A 5,694-nucleotide genomic window follows, 5' to 3' on the forward strand; every position below is an offset into this window, starting at 1 on the left:
AAGCACGCGGAGTCCGGCCGGGATTCGAAACTGGGCACACGGAGCAACAGCGAAGCCGTTGCCGTTGTGTAGCGTTCGAAGCCATCAATAAAACTTCCAACAGATGCACCAAATCATGTGTAGTACGGAATATATGTCATTGCACAAAAATACATGCATTGGGAAAAAGAACAGTTAATAGGCAGGGTTGTCGAGCGAGGTTAATGTGGTAACTGTATCATAGATGCGTTTTCGCTCTTAATACGATTCAAATACAACATACCAACGTCCCATAGTGGTTAGTGTGTGTTTCTATCTTTGGCTTTCCTTTCCATTTGCATCTCCGATCATTGAGCTCGTCTCGAGAGAGAAAGAAACAAAAATTGTAAAATTTAGTTTTCTTCGCCCTAACAGGCAAAAAACTTGGAAAATGAGAATATTTTCCAATAATATTTTTTGACTTTAAATCATTTACCTCTGGATGACCCAGTTGTCTATTAGCAGAAGGATTTTGTTATCATATTTTAGTGCAATTTTCTTCCAAGCCTTAATATTGAGCACATCAGAAAATATTCAGAGGTGGTTATCCCCCCCCCTAATCCATTGGCGACATTTGTAAAATAGCAGCCATGAAAAAACTTCTTCCCAAGAGGGTGTCGCACTGCGGCATGTCCATTTGAACTCGGATATAAAAATAAGATTCCTTATCATTGAGCCTAAACTTGAATCGGACGGCACTCATTGATATTTGGAATGTTTTCCCCTGATGCTTAATTGAATGCTCGTGGGAAATTTTGCAATCGTAAAATGTGCTTATACACCCGTATAATAGAGGTATTCACTGATAATCGAGTTAACCGAAAAAAGACAAAAATATTTTTTCTATGCCGGATAATGGAGGTACCCGAAAAATCGATACCCGGATAATCGAGGTACGACTTTTTAGATGGGGCCTATATCAAAAAAGTCGTACCTCGATTATCTAGCAATCGATTATTCGCGAACCTCCATTATCCGGGACCGATACTCCGACCGTTTTTTTTTTGAGTTGATAAAAGGCCTGTATTTAATCCGATTTCGTCGGAGCAGCGATTTACATTGGATCACTCTATATTTGTTCAAAGTATGGTGCAGATTTGACCTAATTTGTATTTGTAACCGAAGTTGCTAATCGCGCGCCCTCGAATATAACCTAAGCTAAATTGTGTGTAGATATAGCTGCCATAGGGACCGAAATATATGTGTTTGGAACAGTGAATTTTGTTAGTATCTTTGACTACCATGCTCCATACACCCTCCACCATAGGATGGTGGTATACTAATTTCGATGGTGGTATATAATCATCTTGACATTCTGAGTCGATTTAGCCGTGTCCGTCCGTTCGTCACAAGCACGCTAACTTTTGAAATAATAAAGCTAGGCACATGAAATTTTGCACAAATACTTCCTATTAGTGTAGGTCATATGGGCCATATCGGTCCATGTTTTGATATAGCTGCAATTTAAACCGATCTCCGATCTTGATTAATTTAGCATTTGGAAGGAGCAAATGTTAACCGATTTGGATGTTATTTTCTATGAAGTGTGGCCAAGCATGGTCGAAATCGATTTATAAATTGATTTAGTTCCCATGTTAACCGATCTCCCGATTTTATTCTTGAGCCCCTATAGGGTGCAATTCTTATATAGCTCCAATATCATGACAATTCATACCCATTATCGTCTATTTGCCTATAAAGGCATACAGGGCAAAGAACTCGAAAAATGCGATCGATGGCGGAGTGAGAAAGTATCAAACTTATGGCAAGAATCAAACAAGGCTGATAAATTTATATATGCTGTGCTTTATTTTAGTCCTATCCAGTGCAAATCATATGTTCTGGATAGAATATCACCACAAAGATAATAGATAATAAGGAACGATCAATTGTGATTTGCACTATAAAGTACTTAATAGTTAAAAGTATTTTTAACAGAAAACAAAAGCAATAAATAGTATCATCTAAACTCCAATCACTTGGTCTGGGGTATAGATCGACGATAAATCAGTAAATCATTCCCTTGTTTTATAACCTCCTTGGAATTGGGAGGTATAATGGAAAATAACCCAGTAGAAACAAGCAAGAGCGTGTTAAGTTCGGCCGGGCCGAATCTTATATACCCTCCACCATGGATTGCATTTGTCGTGTTCTTTTCCCGGCATCTCTTCTCAGGCAAAACTAGTAAGAATTGCTCACTTTAGGGACTCAAGAAGTAAAATGGGAAGCTTGGTTTATAGGGGAGCTGCATTAAGCCATAAACCGATTCATGCCATTTTCGACACGTATGTTAAAGGTCATGAGAGAAGCCGTTGTACAAAATTTCAGCTAAATCGGATAATAATTGCGCCCTCTAGTGGCTCAAGAAGTCAACACCACAGATTGGTTTATATGGCAGCTATATCAGGTTATGGACCGATTTCAACTATACTTAGCACAGTTGTTGAAAGTCATAACAAAACACTTCTTGCAAAATTTTAGCAAAATCAGATAGTAATTGGCTCATGAAGTCAAGTCCAAGATCGGTTTATATGACAGCTATATCAGGTTATGTACCGATTTGAATTATACTTAGAACAGTTGTTGGAAGTGATAGTAAAACACTACGTGCAAATTTTCAGTGGAATCGGACGAGAATTGCGCCCTCTAGAAGAAGAAGTCAAGACCTAAGATCACTTTATATGGCAGCTATATCAGGTTATGCACCAATTTGCGCCATACTTATCACAGTTGTTGAAAGTAATAACAAAACACCTCTTGCAAAATTTTAGCCAAATCAGATAATAATTGCGTCCACTATTGGCTCAAGAAGTCAAGGTCCAAGATCGGTTTATATGGCACCTGTACCAGGTTATGAACCGATATGGACCATTCTTCGCACAAATGTTGGAAGTGATACCAAAACACTACGTGCAAAATTTTAAATCGGAAGAGAATTGCGCCCTCTAGAGGCTTAAGAAGTCAACACCCAAAATCGGTTTATATGGCAGCTATATCAAAACATAGACCGATTTGGCCCATTTACAATCCCAACCTACCTACACTAATAAGAACATTCACAATCCCAACCGACCTACACTAATAAGAAATATTTGTGCAAAATTTCGAGCGGCTAGCTTTACTTCTTCAAAAGTTAGCGTGCTTTCAACAGACAGACGGACGGATGGGCGGACGAACAGACGGACGGACATGGCTAGATCGACATAAAATATCATGACGATCAAGAATATATATACTTTATGGGGTCTGAGATGAATATTTCTAGGAGTTACAAACAGAAAAACGAAATTAGTATACTCCCATCCTATGGTGGAGGACGCTTCAACCTTTGCAGGCTACACCACAATGTTTGCCATCAAGTTTACTCTATGAGTCATATCTGTTGAAAGAATCTTAACTCAGTTCCATATACGTCACGCATACTATGTTGTACACATTCAACAACTCATGCAGCCAATGGATTTGAAAAGGTCAATGAATTGCCAAAGTTTTAGGGCTAATATAATATCCGTTCAGTGACATGAAACCCGAATATGAATACCAAATAGTCTGTTGCTAACATAACAAAGGGTAGAATTTAAATGACATTTATTTGGTGAACTAATAAATTTTTTAATCCATATTTGAACACTTCACTATAAAAAAATATTTTTGCGACTCATAGACCATCAGCATGCATATTTAAAACTGTTTTCAATCACTTTTTAATGTGTAAACAACATAAACGCTTCTGGAAGTAGATTAAAATTCCAGCGATGCTTAAAGTGATTATACATTCATTATAACTTTTTCTTTCTGTTGCATGTAATGTTGAAATGTTTCCTTGTACCACTTAAATGTTGTGTTGGTGCGTTTGTAGAGGCCACCGTAGCTCAAAGGATAGCATGTTTCCCTCTGATGCTGAACAAACGTATGGGTTCAAATTCCGGCGACAGCGAAAATAAAAAAATTGTGATGGTTCCTGTCCTACCTTTTGATCTTTTGTAATCAGCCGTGTAAACTTCTGTACTAAGTGGTGGCGTTCTGCGGCAAGGCTTTAGGACTCGGTTATTAAAAGGAGGTACCTTATCATTAAGCTTGAATTTGTATTGGACAGCACTCATTGTTATGAGAGAAGTATCACTACTATACCCTGATGGAATGTTCATGGGCAAATTTTCAATTTTTTGTTGGTGAGTTTGTTCTTTTAAGGAATGGGAACGAAAGTTAGACTTTTTTTATCAACACTCACATTATTTTTGTTCTGGTATGGGGAAAAGACGATGATAAGATTTTCTCAACAATTCCACTTACCTTGGCGTTGCCTGGTAAAATTTCACCATTTTGTTGATTATTTAGGAAATATGAGTCTTTTATACACTTTTGGTTCCAAACTGCCGCAAAAGAGTCACTTAAGTCCATTCATTAGTTTGAATATATATTTCTATTCATAAAACTGGCTCGCACTTACACACACTCACAAGAACATGTTATGGCCACATTCAATTGTTGTTTGTCTTTTTGTTTTCCTTAGACTTTTGCAAACGGCTAAGAAGTTCCAGTAAGAAAAAAAAAAAACACATTATCAAGCACACTGACAGGATACACTGATTTTTTTATGAGATTTTCCTAGATTGCCTAAAAGGCAAGCTATGCGGAAGAGCCAATGTAGCGTCTCCATCGGGCACGTGTCACCAACTGAACGCTGTGTGCAAAATTGAGGCTCGTCAAACTTCGCTGGGAACCAGGATTTCTTTTATCGGTGTTTGTTTTCGATTTAGCCCATAAACTGCTGCTGCTGCCACTACTGCAAGCAGGACACTTTTGCTGTAAGCTTGGCCAACACACACGAGCGAAACGACAAGGATTTCTCTTCCCTCTTAGCCTGCTGACTGGAGGTGACAATGCAGCAGTAACAGCAAGTTGACCCGGACTTAAGCTTGGAAAGTAGTCCTTGGAAGTAGTCCTTTACACAGCCAACTCACTTGCTCGACTAAATGAGGAAAGCAACGGGTTCTACATTAAAAAGCATTTTTACAATGGCCAAACAACAATGCGATTTGCACAGGGCGTCTGCAATGAGTGCGGCGGCATTCATACAGCAGAAACACAATTGCTCACTAACTCTCTTTCTCCATGTGGCTGGATGTTTCCTCTATCCTTGCTACACTTCAGGGGCATTCTAGTGGGTTGTGTTTGGACGGCGCATGCGCGATTTAAAAGGCCAGTCTCAAGAAAGCTTTTGCCAGTATTAGCAGCAAGAAGGAAGACAAACAATCCCTGCACATTCTTTGCCAACCCTGAGTAACTGTTGAAGGATTACGACATTGCACAATGGACTGAAACAAATATATGAATATCAATTGAATCGTTAAATGTTTTAATGTCGGAAAGATGTTTGCCAATAATATTAACCGAGGGCTACCATGACGCAGAAGATAGCATGTCCGCAAATGGCCCCGAATGTACTCTTCCTAATGCTGGCTACATTTGTGAGGTATCCTACCATGTTAAAACTTTTCTAAGGCACGGCGTTCGGACTCGGCATAACAAATGATGTCCCTTTTCATTGAGCTTGAGAGAAGTTTCCCCTGTTCCTTAATAAAAATCATGGAACATTTAGTATTTTATATAAATTTTTAATTCCTCGCAAGGCAAGTGTACTACTAATAAAACATCAGGCAGTGCAGGGTCAAG

At 38.8% G+C, this 5,694-nt stretch overlaps 1 long non-coding RNA gene across 1 annotated transcript; it reads left to right on the forward strand.

Annotated features, from left to right (window-relative positions):
* The first annotated feature begins 3,654 nt into the window (after positions 1-3,654).
* On the forward strand, positions 3,655-4,173 carry LOC131998079 (uncharacterized). Its single transcript, XR_009398538.1, has 2 exons — positions 3,655-3,782; positions 3,878-4,173. It is a non-coding gene; the product is annotated as an uncharacterized LOC131998079 (long non-coding RNA).
* Positions 4,174-5,694: the final 1,521 nt, after the last annotated feature.

Source organism: Stomoxys calcitrans, chromosome 5 (genome assembly GCF_963082655.1).
Source record: "Stomoxys calcitrans chromosome 5, idStoCalc2.1, whole genome shotgun sequence".
In the NCBI taxonomy this organism is placed as follows: Eukaryota; Metazoa; Arthropoda; class Insecta; order Diptera; family Muscidae; genus Stomoxys; species Stomoxys calcitrans.